This window comes from Puma concolor, chromosome A1, assembly GCF_028749965.1.
Source record: "Puma concolor isolate L17-30 chromosome A1, mPumCon1.1.hap2, whole genome shotgun sequence".
Lineage (NCBI taxonomy): Eukaryota > Metazoa > Chordata > Mammalia > Carnivora > Felidae > Puma > Puma concolor.
The window spans coordinates 59,160,333-59,174,018 of record NC_141667.1 but is presented as its reverse complement, the minus strand read 5'-3'; the positions used below and the strand labels follow the sequence as shown (position 1 = coordinate 59,174,018).

The 13,686-nt window shown below is 42.5% G+C and overlaps 1 protein-coding gene and 1 long non-coding RNA gene across 19 annotated transcripts in view; one reads left to right on the top strand and one right to left on the bottom strand.

Moving 5' to 3' along the window:
• Positions 1-13,053, top strand: part of LOC147584178 (uncharacterized) — a 28,061-nt gene extending 15,008 nt beyond the window's left edge. Inside the window, exons 2-4 of the long non-coding RNA XR_015252919.1 lie at positions 5,521-5,934; positions 12,481-12,553; positions 12,687-13,053. This is a non-coding gene — a long non-coding RNA (uncharacterized LOC147584178). The remainder of the gene's footprint in view (positions 1-5,520; positions 5,935-12,480; positions 12,554-12,686) is intronic.
• The window catches only part of TENM2 (teneurin transmembrane protein 2), a 1,151,751-nt gene that overhangs the window by 241,145 nt on the left and 896,920 nt on the right, over positions 1-13,686 (bottom strand). The window lies entirely within an intron of this gene.

Genomic DNA, 13,686 nt, shown 5'->3' with positions numbered 1-13,686 from the left:
TTTACAAAAGCCCTATAAGACAACACTTTTATTGTGCCCACTTTACAAGGAGGAAACTGAGTCACAGGGAGGCTATGAATCTTGCTGTGCTCATGTAGCTAGTAAGTAGAAAAAAGGATTTGATCCTGAGCAGTCCGGATTCTGGAGCCCGTTCTCTTACCTTGTACCAGAAAACAATCGTTTTATAAATACATGAATAAGTGGATGACTAGTACCCTAAGATTAAAGTGCTTGGTGACAAAACTGTGGTCTGACCCTTAGTTGTCAGGCCCAGAATTCACATAAAATTCTCAAAAAGTACTGTCCATTTCTGCATTTCTCCTTCTGACTCAAGTCTGTGACCTTCTAGATCCTCTGCTGCTCACTCTGATTCCACCCTCCAGAATGTGTGTCATTCTTACAGTTCTATGACATGAACTCCCTGTTCTGGGGTTGCTGACTGTTGATTCCCATGCCAGTGGATAAATGTTTAGGGGGACACCACTTCTGAGTGCTATTCGCACTTTCAGAGTGGCCCTCAACATTCAAAGGAACTGTAGGCCAAGCCTCCTGATGTAAGGACAAAGTTCCTTGTTAGTGTAGCTACCCCTCCCCCCGCCCCCCAGACCCAGAAGAGGCCCGCCTAATTTCACACCTTGAAAAGAACAAAGAAATAGAAAAGATCCAAACTGCAATCATTCCCCAGATCACTGAACAGATCACTCTGATTTAGAAGTTGTTGTTTTTTCCTCAGGTCACTCATCCACTTCCAGCACAGCCTGGGGAGGGGAGGATTACACCTTCTGAGCTGAGATGGCAGCTGTCTCAAACAGGGAGATCAAATCCCAACCTCAAGACCCACTGGCAAATTAAGCCCTTCTTGCCAGGTAATGCTACTCATTGTGGGAGTTGTTAACTTATGGGTGGTCTCTTCACGTTCAGAACTTTGCCTCCATCTTTTCATGTGTGATTTATACAAGCAAATCTTGAATGGTGGAGTTTCTGCCATTCCACAGGACATGTGTTTCTCTAAATCTATACCAAAATCTATACCAAAATATAGACCAAAATATATATTTGGTCTATATTTGTACAGGGAATGTACAAAAACACAAAAAAAGAGAAAGAAAGATTCTACTTTCCAAACTAATTTCCAGGAACTGCTACTAAAGACAAGTATCAAACACTTTTCTACTTTAATCATTTTCAAAACTTTTAATGAATCTCCTCTTTTAAACAAATAATGCCATTAGCATGGATGCTATGCAAATGAAATGCAGGGCCTGCTTTTGTTTGGCTTCCTTGAAATTGTTTCAGAAACCTGATCACATCAAATATTTTTCAGTTTATGCAAAACAGAACCTCTCAATACATTTTTTTTGAAGAGTATGTAGTTTTTCATTTGCATGTTGGTCCCAAGTGGTAAATTTACACTTTGAATGTAGGATTAACAAATTTCCATGTCTGAACTGCATTTTGAAACTTAATCATACAGAAGTTACTTTCGTATGCCAAGAGCCTTAAGAATCTGAAACTGAATGACCTTAAAGGTACCTGGATGCAGGAGTTTAGCACACAGGTGGCACCGGGGACACCTGTGTCCCACAGGAACACCATTTTTGCAGTTACCTATTACATACAGTGTTCTCTCAAAAACTAATCTGTGGTCATCTTGGAAAATGCAGGAACGAGCATACACTGCCTGCAGTTAAAAAACCATTCAGATCCTGGGATCCACAGATCTGCATCCAAAGCCCCTTTTTCAAACTGCTCTTTCTCAGTTTGGCAAGCAGGCCGGCCGGTGCCACTCTCTCACTGTCAATGAACAACATTATGGCTTGAGAGAGCTATGCATGATCACACTTACTGTAGCATCAACTATTTTTTTCTTAATTGTCCTGAGATCCTAGAAAGGAAACAAGCGTCTGTGCTGACAGAGGAGCTCAGCGTGAACTCTCATTTTTCACATGGAGCTAATTAAAAACTGAAATTAGTTAAATATGGAAATGACACTTGCAAGCACTTTAGTAGAATTCTGGCAAAATCCCTCTGGAGTGCTGTGACATTACCTGCTGCTTCGAAACTCCCCAACTGAATTTCACAGTTAAAAGGCTGAGCAAAGGGAAAGTTATTATTGAGATTTCGGATTCAGAATGTGTCTGTAAAACTCCAAATTAAATTTCACGGCTGGCCCTTGAGTGGTTGGCAATATATAACGCAGGCCAATAGAGTGGGCCGCTAACAATGTCCCTGCAAGCAGGCGCTCCAATTACCCCTCTTTAGGTATGGTACTGTGGGTGGCACAGTGCGACAATCAGAAGGTTAACGGATATATTTCTCTTGGAATCTGTCTCAAGGCGCTTCATACACGCACTGATTTCAACCCAAAAAGGAGGCTGTACTCATGCATGGTAGTATGATGGGTCCAATTGTGAAAACTGAGCAGGGTTTCTTAGGGGTAACAAGACACACTTTTTACATATGAATTCTCCTCATAGGTTGGTCTATCTATAAATGTATAGGTATATGTATACATAAATGCATATAAATGTGCATGTACATATATGTATGTACATGTCCACACACACAAACATATATATATATATCCTTCTGTATATGTATGTCTAATAGGCATTTCCCAGTTTTTATTCACAATTGTGATACCTTATCTTGAAGCAGGGAGATCAAACAGCTTCAGTCTTAGGGGAAAGTGAGAATAAATAGCCTTTCCAAATGGGCAATGATGAAGAGGGGCCTTCCAGAGTAGGTAGGAAAAACACCATCCAGGAGGTCAAGTTCCCGTTAACAGGCAAAAGCAGTAGCATTTGCTCAAGGGCAAATTACGGTGTTTGTCTACATCTGCATACAATTTAATTAAACCCGCCTATGTGTCTGATGGCCCTGGATCTGCGGCAGAGTATTTGGGAAGTCCATACTCTCTCCAAACAACTGGAGTGTTGTGATTTTATTGTTTTTCCGACACCCCATCCATTTGCCCTTGAGGAATTCCCTCCTCCTGGACCCTGGCCACGACTGAGGCAGGCATGGTGTCCCTGCCTGGGCAGGCCAGAGAGAGGGGCTGATGCGTGCCAAAGCCAGCCCCGCCCCTTGAGTGGGCTGGCAGGGAGCCGTGGGCCGGCTGGCCTTCCAGGAAGAGTCCTCTGGCAGCTCGGGGCGTGTATCTCCCCATCTCACTCGGGCTTTGCTAGACCGAGGCCTGGAAATCGTTGCGGCTTACCCAGCTGGATGGGTGCAATGCTGCAGCTGTACCATCAGGCTGGCTTATTTTTATTGAATTTTGAATATCCAATTTCAAAGCAATTCAAATGAATTTGCCCAAGGCCTCGGATCAGGGTGGCTGCTGACACTCTCTGCAGTAGGGTTTCGAAGTTCATATTTCTAAACAAAGGCAAGATTACAGAAGCTTTCCTTGTCAGGACCAGCGCCTCTAAAGAACCCTCTCTACCAACTCTATTAGGTCCCATGCTGACAGCAGTGAAAGCTGTTCCGCTAATCCGGGTCCAGGTCCCTCACTGCTTAGGCCGGGGTGGGCAGGCAAACTTTGTCCACTGACTGAAGAAAGATGGAGGAGTACAGTAGAGGTGTCTAACAGGATGCAGAAGGGTCCAGGACATGGAAGTTGGCACATGTAGCGTTGTTGGACAGAGAAAGTGTGCAGAAGTAGGGCAGAGGCAACTCCAAGGTCAAGCTGTGCCCATGCCTCGCCCTTCAAGATTGAAAAGAAAAACAAAGAAACCCTATCCATGCTCTAAGAGCAACCGAAGAGATGCCGGGAACCCTTCATCTTGGGGAATCTTTCTAGCAGCTCCAAAAATCTGTCTTCCCTCACCCCCGCCATTCCTTTCTAATCCTGCTACACCCATGCCTAGGAGCCACAGCTTTTAAATGCACAAAACAAAACTCAACCCTCATGGTAGAAGACTGAAGAGCTATGGAGAAAAAAGTGCTTCCTGAGAAAAAGCCCAACACAGCATCTCAGGACCGATGGTGGCTCGACATTTGAGACAGAACCTGCTCTTAATTCTTTCAGTAGGACGTGGGAGACATTCAGGGCTTGGCATTCACTGAAAACTGTTTTTAAGCAGCCTTGGGACAAGACCAATTCAATAACTACTGGTGTTCACAATCTGTCAACTCCTCCCCTCAGGGGTTAAAAAAAAACCGACAAAACCTGAGAGCAAAGAGCAAATTGGGACATGAAGACTCTGAGTGACACTACAGTCAGCTTCATAGGAGTGGGGCGCCTGTTCGTTCTTCCTCAGCGACGCACCCAGCTGCCAGCACAGTGCCTGGCTGTTAGTACGTACTTAATGGATATTCGTGGAATGAATGGATGAATGAATGAACAAAGTTGTCATCTTATGTCACCATGGGTACAATATGGATTTTAGAGTCAGAAAGGCTCCTAATATGGCCACCATTTAATTGCCATATAGCAGTGGACAAATAACCTCTAGGCTTCAGTTTCTCAACTATAAAATGTCTTTAACAGTAGTACCTGTGACACAGGATTGTTTTAAAGATGAAAGGAGAGAATGAAAAGAAAAGCCCGTTACCATTTGGAAGGGGTAGATGTCAAGCTCTTCCTTTGCATGTATCCAACTGGACAAATCACAAATCTTTGTACCTGATAATGTATGTTCCCTTTGCATCCTTCCATGGAGTCTGCCTCTTAAACAGGAAAATATTCAAATATGTAGAAGTCCCAGTTTTGAAAAATTTGATAGTCCTTCAAAAGTGATTATTTTGTCTGCTCAATGCAGTCAAACTTACAAACCTCAAGTGTATGCTGTAAATGAGGGAGCCATGGTTTTCCTTTAAGGACTAGTTCTATAGATTTAGATACAGAGTAAATACATAGAAATGAAAACGTAAAATAAATAGCACCAGGATAAAGTAAAAATCCCGAAGATCGAAGTAAAGGAAGGCTGTGGATGTCAAGAACCCAATGGCTGGAGGAGGCTGGGGGAGCTGGGTAGATGCTTCTAGAAACCAGAGGTAAGAACAGATACCCACAGGTCACACCCCTTTCATTGTACAACCCAGCCAGTTTTAAATCATTTGCTCCTTTGGGCAAACAGTGCTGCTGGTTAGTTATCCAGGAGATGTTTTTAATTACGAGCTGAAAAAGTCATTCTGTAGCCCTGAAACCAGTGCCCTCATGCCTAAGAAGTGCTTTTTAATATTTATACATCTAAAGAGGGTTTGCCCTTCCAGACATAGAAAATCATTAGGAAGGCTTCTCAGGAGGATATAACTTTGGTCAAGGTCATGCACAAATCTAAACTTCAGATTTCAGCCAATGCTTACCAGTAGGTGCCACTTTTGTGCCACAAACCATTTCTGGCTCTCTCTCGATTTTATTTCTAGGTTATCAATTTTTAAATAGAGGAAAAGAACAAAAATATGCTTGTGAGACAATTCTGAGCATATAAAAGTTGAAGAAACTTTTCTGTTTTTCCTCGTTACTTGGCATATCTATTTAATAGAGCTTTTTTGATTTTTACTTTTTTCTTCCAGCACAGCAGATGAATGGGCGACCCAGGAAAACTGCACTCAAAGAAACGTCTTGTAACAGTTCTAACTTTGGTTTGGCATGTCACCTCTGTAACGATATCAGGGAGAGGAAATATTCCGTCAAAGCTGTGAGCATGGAAGGAAACAGCCTGGATGGTGTCCAAAGACACACAGTATCTTAGCAACTTCTGAAGTTCAGAAAAGCCAACATTTCAGTTTGGGAAGCCGTCTGGTAGAAGTTCCGTCCTACCCCACCACAATCACTGAAAGACACACCTTAAGGTGGAAGTGGCCATCGTTTTCAGGATCTACTACCCAAGCTGCTGAAATGAAGTGGCTGTCAGGGGCAGGCAGCTCTTGTCAAGAAAACAAAGCAAAACACTACTGCCAGAAACATATGAAAATAGGGATAACCAGGTAAGGTCAAACATGCTGTGATTGAAAAATGCCCTCTTCCCTCCTACTTTGCAAAAGCATAAAATTAATGTTCACAGGAAGAAAAGGAGAGCAGGAGTCAGACACTATTCCAAGACCTTTCCTCTAAGAATGGGGCTTGTGCCTTTGCCTTCTGAAGGAGGGTTCTTTGAGAATCCTTCTCTCTCACTTATCTCTGGAAAATGAGAGACTCCAAACACCCATTAAAGACGTCTTGGGGATCACCTTATAACCCTCAGCCCCGTCTTTTGTAGCTAAGTGGTTAGTGTGTATTTGTGTGGGTCAAGGTCGAAATCAACTTTATCTATATCCTCAACATTATCCCCCACATCTGATACTGAATGTTAATCCTAACAATCTAATCCCTGGCCCCTCTCAACCCAGCCCAGTATGGATCCTAATCCGCAGAGAACCCAGTATGTAATTGTCACATAAGTAGAAATCCCTGCCCCTCTCTAAATGAAGCCCAGCTCAGATCACCTGTACTGTGACTGTTCCTTATACTTAGGCAATGAGATCACTGGGTAGGTGAAACATGTCGTTTCCAGGGAAGAGGAAAAGTGGATGTTTGTTAAGCATTTTCTTTCCCCTAACAACTATTGTCCTTCAAACATCATTCAGTGACAAGACAGGAACGCTACTAAATCTAATTCTACTGTCTTAACTTTTCCATTACACATGTGAAAATAACTTAGGAAATACATTCCTACAAGATTTGGTGACCAAACCTGGACATTCAACCTCCAAGATATCTCTCTCATAACTGTTCTACTCTTGGGCTTCCCTGCTTCTGTCCTTGTTCCATCCACATTCTCTGCTTTCTGGGCTTTGAAATGGCCACCTACCTCTGGTCTCTTCCTACCTCTGGTCTTGACCCACTCACTTCATTCTGCATAGGGCTGCCAGACTGCTTCTGTGCTTCCCTTATTCAGAATTCTCGGCACCTTGCACATCACTTCAGAATCAAATCCAAACAGGCTCTTTTTCTTTTGTCTCTTCTTTCTAGTCCTGTCTCCATTAATACCTCAGCATCCTATATTTTTTTGGTTCAGTGTTAATGATATGTGGTTCACTACAACACCATACTTTCCTAGGCTTTAATCACTGTGTTCTTTATTCCTGAAACGGACTTCTCCCACCTTATCTCCCACCAAACTCCTGTGCACCTTTCCAGGTAGAAGTCAAATAGCACCTCCTCTCTGATGTACTTGAAAGCTTCAGATAAATTCATCCTTTTCCTTTCCCCACTCACTTAGTACAGAGCACAGTACGGTACCCTTAGTTTTGTGTATCACTGATTGTTTGCACATCTGTTTTTCCTCCTTGTGTGATGAGGACCTTCTGGAGAGCAGGGACTTTGGTTACTCATCTCTGCTTTGCTGGGGTCTCAGCACTTAGGAGGAAAGATTCAGTAAATGGCTGCTGATTGAATGGATCAAGGGCAGAGTCAGTTCTCAGGAGGTAGTCTCGAATCCACTCAAGCTTAGGAATGAGGTTAAAAGTAAAACACTGACATGGAGGTTCTCTCATCTGAAAAGCCCTCAGCTGCTCGACTAGCTCTATTTTCACAACTCTCTTCTCCTCCCTCCATACAATTCCTTTCTGGGAGTTCTGGGACAGCAGTCCAAATAAAACTGCCCCCCACTCCCACCAAGGGTGAGAAAGTCCATATCTGAAGTTACTCTAGGGATCAGGGACCCAAAGTTGTAATCAATGAAAGAGACCCAAGAATACAGGGCAATCTGATCCTTTTTTCCTCCAGGCTCTGTTTTCCTGGAAACACTTATTTCTTTATGAAAAAAAGAAAGAGGAAAAAAAGCTCACAAGACCATGTTAAAGCAAATGCTTAGAAAATATTTTTGAAACATTTGGAAGTAATTTCTATTCACAAATTATCTCCATTCACAAAATGAAAAGGCAAATTATGCGAGCTGGATAAATTGAGAAAGAGAAGAAATAAGACTTAATGCTGGGAGCAGAAGAGGAATAGGAAGAAAGAAAAAGAGAGAAAGACTAGTAATTCTTGTATTTCCATAGTAAGTAGAATTTTAAAAGCATTGAACTTGTATTACTTCCTGTGAACGTTACAAACAATTCCAAGATGCTGGTAGGCAGTTAATTTCTCCAAAAGGCAGAAGAGACAGTTTAAGCTAAATAAAGACAGGTCTTCCATAACCCACCAGTGGGAGAGTTGTGGCTAGCAAGTGAGAGGTAGATGAGGAAGAAATTCAAGAAGAGGGAGATTAGACAGAACAAGATGGAAAGATGGAGAAGGAATAAGGAAAGCTAACATGAGCAGAAGAAAGTGACAGGAGAGGATTCACTCAACATCAACAATGAATGGCAAAAATGGCATGATAAACTTTGAAGCCATCCTCTGCTTCAAAGACAGAGCTTCTTTCTCAAATACCCATAACTGAGAAAATAATCAGAGTAATCATTAAGCCAGTGGAGCCTCTTGATTCTTAGGAAGGTGAACCTACCAATGGTTTAGAAGCTCCAACCCTGGGCTGGGTGCTTGTGACCATCCTGTTGGGAATGCTGCTTTCCTTGTGATAACAATCAATAGTCAATAATCAATAAAAATTCTCTAACCAATAAAAATTAAATAGCTACATGTCATTCAAAAGCAATTTGCTAGTCGCACGCTATAAGAGACCCAACAGTCGCAGGTAGAGTGACAAAAGTTCAGAATACAAACAATGGCAAATAAATGAGCAGAAAACATTTGCAGAGCTCAGATCACTTCTAACTGGCCCACCACAACTTGACCACTGCAAAAGGGTTGGCTAATCTAAAACTGACGGCCATTTTCTTATTCCATTCAGTGCACTCTACAGCCATCCTCTTGTTTAGTCTTAATAATTCTGCAGGAATGGGCATTGTTATCCTTGTTTTAGAATGATAATCTGATACTGAGGGGGGTTTTAAACAATATCCAAATTTGAATCCAAGCCTTAACAGATCCAAATCCACATTCTTTCCACCTCAGTCTCCTGCTTCTAAAATTAATCATGAACTGTCTCCACTCCTTTTCCTTTAGAGGTCCCCCTAGCTGGGTCAGGACAAAAGGAGCAAAGAAATCCTGAGGGCAGAAGAAGCAGCTGCCTAATGGTACCTTGAGAATTTAGGCTCAAGGCAGGTGTACGGAGCCTTAGCAGGGTGCCTGCTAGGAGAAGGAGCCCCAGGCAATGTCGGGTAGTCCTGGGCTGGCTCAGTCTGGTGACCCTAGAAGGTGCACTCTAATCCCTTGTAACAATTACTTGGCACTTACTTTATACCAACCGCTATGCCAAAAGCTGTGCATGAAACACCTGACTTCATCTTTGTAGCTACTCTTGGAGGTAGATGCGTTTACTATTACAATTTTACAGAGAACAAAACTATCTCAGAGAAGTTAAGTAATTTGCTCAAAGTCATATAGGTGGTAACTGGAAGAGTAGGGATTCTAGCCCTATTCTGATTCCAGAATATCTGCTGTTAGCCACTAAACAACCTGCTTTTTTCATGTCCTGCTAAGACGCTTGGGGGATGCTCAAGCGATTAGGAAGCAGTAAACACAGTTGCTGAGTGTCAAGTCCACAGCATCTAGATTAACATGGAACTGGAATTCAGGAGGTCTGACTTTGAAGACACTCCTGCTTATCACTGATTGTATTACTTAAAGCAACTTATTTGACTTGAACCTCAATTTATTCATCTGTAAAGTGGAAATAAAGATAGTGCTTGTTCCTTGAAATACCACAAAAACTCACTATAGACCTGCTACACTTGGGAAGAAAGGTACATATCAATGTTAATAACTCAGATAAAATAATGGATTGATAGAAATTTAGAGCTCAAGTACCTTGAGGATTACCTATGGTCATAGAGCAAATGTTTGAGTGCATGTATGCTTTGCTTATGCAATTCCTGGCTGTGGGACTGTGGACAAGTCACTTGACATCTCTGAACCTTTGTTTCCTTATCTATGAAATTGAGATAAAAATAGTACAATCCCCACAGTTGTGGGGATGAAATGAGATGGTGTAGGCAAAGCCTGGCGACCTGCACATAGTGCTATGTAAATGCTATGATTGTTTTGATGGGGAATCTGAGGCCCTAGGAAGGTAAATCCTTGTCCATGGTTACACTGCAAGTTAACAGTAGAGGAAGGAACAGAATACAGGCCTCTTGTTCATGCTGCTTCTCCTCAGCTGTACAACCTTGGGCACATTACTTAAAATTTCTAAGGCTTAGCTTTACCATCTGTTAAATGGGGACAATTCTTCTCACCTCTACCTATAAGAGGGGAATTAAATAAGCTATCCAATCAAAGCCTTCAACCTGAAGCACCTATCTTTAGTGCTCACGAAATGCTAGCTGCTATAACTTTAGCTTCCTTCCATAGTTTTTCTTTCTATTTGGATTTGAGAGAGATTTTATCCTCAGGAATCAGAATGAGAAAGATCTTTTTCTCAGGGCTGTTTTCTGAGTCAGAGAAGGAGCTAGACACACCCATCACAAAAAAGGAACAATTGTGGAGTGGACAAAGCCCAAACTAAAGGAAGCCACCCAGGAGAGGTCACTTAGAGTAACATCATCTCCTGCATCAGCTTCTCCCTGAGGCACAGCACCTAGGATAGGTGCTTTAGTCCTCCATTCAGAATTCTTTCCCTTTCTGATTTGAGAAGTTTCTGTCAGCTCAGATCAGAAGCACTGCATGACAGCTTTCTGCGGCAGCGCTCAATGTCACTGTGGAAGGAGAACAGTATTTGGACACCGACTACCTGGGTACCCGCTGCACGGTGGTCACTTACTAGCTGTGTGCCTTGGACAAGTCCTTTCCCTGAGCCTGCCTCATATGCCTCATATGCCTCATATGCCTGTCCACATTAAACCATGAGGTGCCACAGAAACATAAAATATTACTTGCTTTTCACTATCATTTCTTGCACTCTCTGCCCCTAGTCTGGAGGAAATGAGAAACTGTTGTGATTGCCTTTAAAAAAGCCAAATTTCCCATGAAGTCCCCAGTATTATATGGATGAGGAAGCAGCCTTTTTTTCCATTTGTGGTCCTGTTATGGGGGATGGATGACAGCAAAACCCTGGACAATTGTAAGTGGCTACTAAGGCTGTTTTATGGTGAGAAGGATCGGTTACAGTGCTGTTTAGCCAAAGCAATGTGTGTAAAGCAGGGGGAAGTGGCACCAGACCATACAGATCAATGCCAGCTTCCTGATGGCTGATAAGGGCCAGCAGGACATTATGCACCAGGACAGACAGCACTGCTGCCTCCTGAACTGCATGGCTGTCAACAGCCCCATTTCCTCCTCTCCCTCCTCTTCCCTGGGTTGCCAGAGCAGAACCATAGTCACCCATGAGCCTGGGCAGGAGTTGGGGGCAGGATCCCAGTGCCTGCTTGTGCCTCGAAAGTGTCACATTTGGGTTTCTATATATCATTTGCCTTCAGCTTGGGCACTGTTCCACCAAAGGGCGATTTCATCTTTTGAGTGAACTTTTGATGAATTTGATGAAGTATTTTGCGCAGATGGTTCTGCATCTGAATAAGAGGAGCCCATCACGTCCAGCGCATGGAATGAAGTGTTTTATTTGTGTTTCTAAGGCAGCAAAGAAAGCTTCTGAGAACAAAAAAAACACACAAACCAACTTTTTTTTAAAGCTTTTTTAAATCAACTTGTCTGGCCTTATTTAGCATTTATGAGCAAGATACATGGCATACGAGGTATGTAAATGGCTGTGGTGAAGTCCTTATAGTCAACAGATAAATGGGAGGAGATAGAAATAATGATAGTCCTGATCTTACGTGCGAGTGGTACCATTAAATGAGAATATCCATATGAACTGCTTAGCATACAGTAACTGTTCTAAAATACCACCTGTCATCATTATTGCTAAGAGACTATGAAGAATTCAGAGAAATCCTGTGTTATAGGTTGAGTTGTGCTTCCCCCACCAAAGGTGTTGAAGTCCTAATCGCCAGTATCTGTGAATGTGACCTTATCTGGAAGTGGATCTTTGTAGATGATCAAGTTAAGATGAGCTCATTAGGGTGGAGCTTGATCTAATCTATGACTGGTGTCCTTATGAAAAAGGAAAATTTAGGCACAGAGACAGACATGCACACAGAGAGAATGCCATGTAAAGACTGGAGCTGTGCTGTCATGGCCAAGGAACTGCTGGAAGCTGGGAGTGAGACCTGGGATGAACCAGGCTCAGACATGCATGGCTCACCTGACTCTTTAGTCTTTGACTTCTAGGCTCCAGAAGGGCAAGATAATAAACTTTTGTCACAAACCATTCATTTAGTGGTACTTTGTTATGCCAGTTCTAGCAAACCAACACACCCTCTTTCAGAGTACCACAGTGGACATGTCTATAAAAGAGATATCTTAGAAGAGCTGTTGTATCTATTTTCAGAAAAGTAGAAACTTGAGTGTAAAAATCACTATAAAAAGACACTGTTAGTTTTTGGATTTATCAGACAATTTCAACCTTTTTTTTCCCCTTCTCTCTTGTTTCCAAGGAGTCTAGAAAAGCTTTCCTAGCTTCCTTTGGAGCAAGGGACAGCCACGTGACACAATTCTGACAAGATATAAGTAAAGTTTGGTTGGGGTGGGTGTGTGTGTGTGTGTACATACGATGGGGCAGGGGGATAATTCAGGCTTTTCCAGATAAAAGGGACAGAGATCTTGAATCTTTCTCCCCTCTTTCTTCCCCCCATGAAGGTAGATATGATGCCTGGAGCTGCAACAGCTATCTTGCTACAATGAGGCAGCAAAACCAAGGGGTAAAAAACCCTAAAGCACCAAGAGGGGCAAAGCAGAGAAAAAGGAAGAGTTCATGCCATGGATGTCATCACCGAGCAGCATCATCAGTGCCAGTTTCTGTAAACCTTGGATATCCAGCTAGCTATGTAAGGAATATAGAGCCTTGCAGTTTTGTAAACCACTGTTAGCATTCTTATGGTTGTTAGTTTATGATAACTTGTAGCTGAATGCCTCCCTCATTGAAATGCTGTCTTGACTGGCCATCCAGAGAAGGACTTTGGGCCCTCCTTGTGAGTTTCAGTTTTGAAGTACATTTCATTTATCTTCCACTTCTTTCTGCCTATTTTGGTCTTCCTGCATGCCCTGACATGGACAACTGGTTAGGGAATGTGTCATCTTTCTGCTGTCAGGACAAAGGTAAGGTGCAGCTGACCAGAGTTTGCATGGCCAGAGGGACTCTCTTTTCTCTTTTCTTGGGAGCACTATCATTAAGAGTAGTTGCAAGGACTTCTGGGGGTATGGAAACACATGAAGTTAAAGTCACCAGGCACATAATTTTAGGTTGATGTCAGTAAACATATGGGTGAGGATGTGGACTTGGGAGTTGAATGGACCCATGTTTAAATTCCAAATCCCAACTACTGACCAGTGTGTAACTGTGGGCAAGTTACTCAACCTCTCTGAATCTCCTTCCTTAATTATCAATAGAAAAGTTAAGTCATTGGGAAGATTGGATCAGACATGAAATGTGAAGTTCCTATATATGGTATGTCCTTAATAAATGGCTGACTTCATTGTCCTTTGGGAAAGATTTACATTCAGGGGTACTTGTCATTACAGATCTTCAGGTGAACCCTCTTTTCACAGCACAAATTTGACCAGTTTAGTTAAATAACTTTTCAGAACTTAGCACCACAGCTTGCCTCCATGAAGGGGATTGAGGACTTTGGGCATGAAAAAAC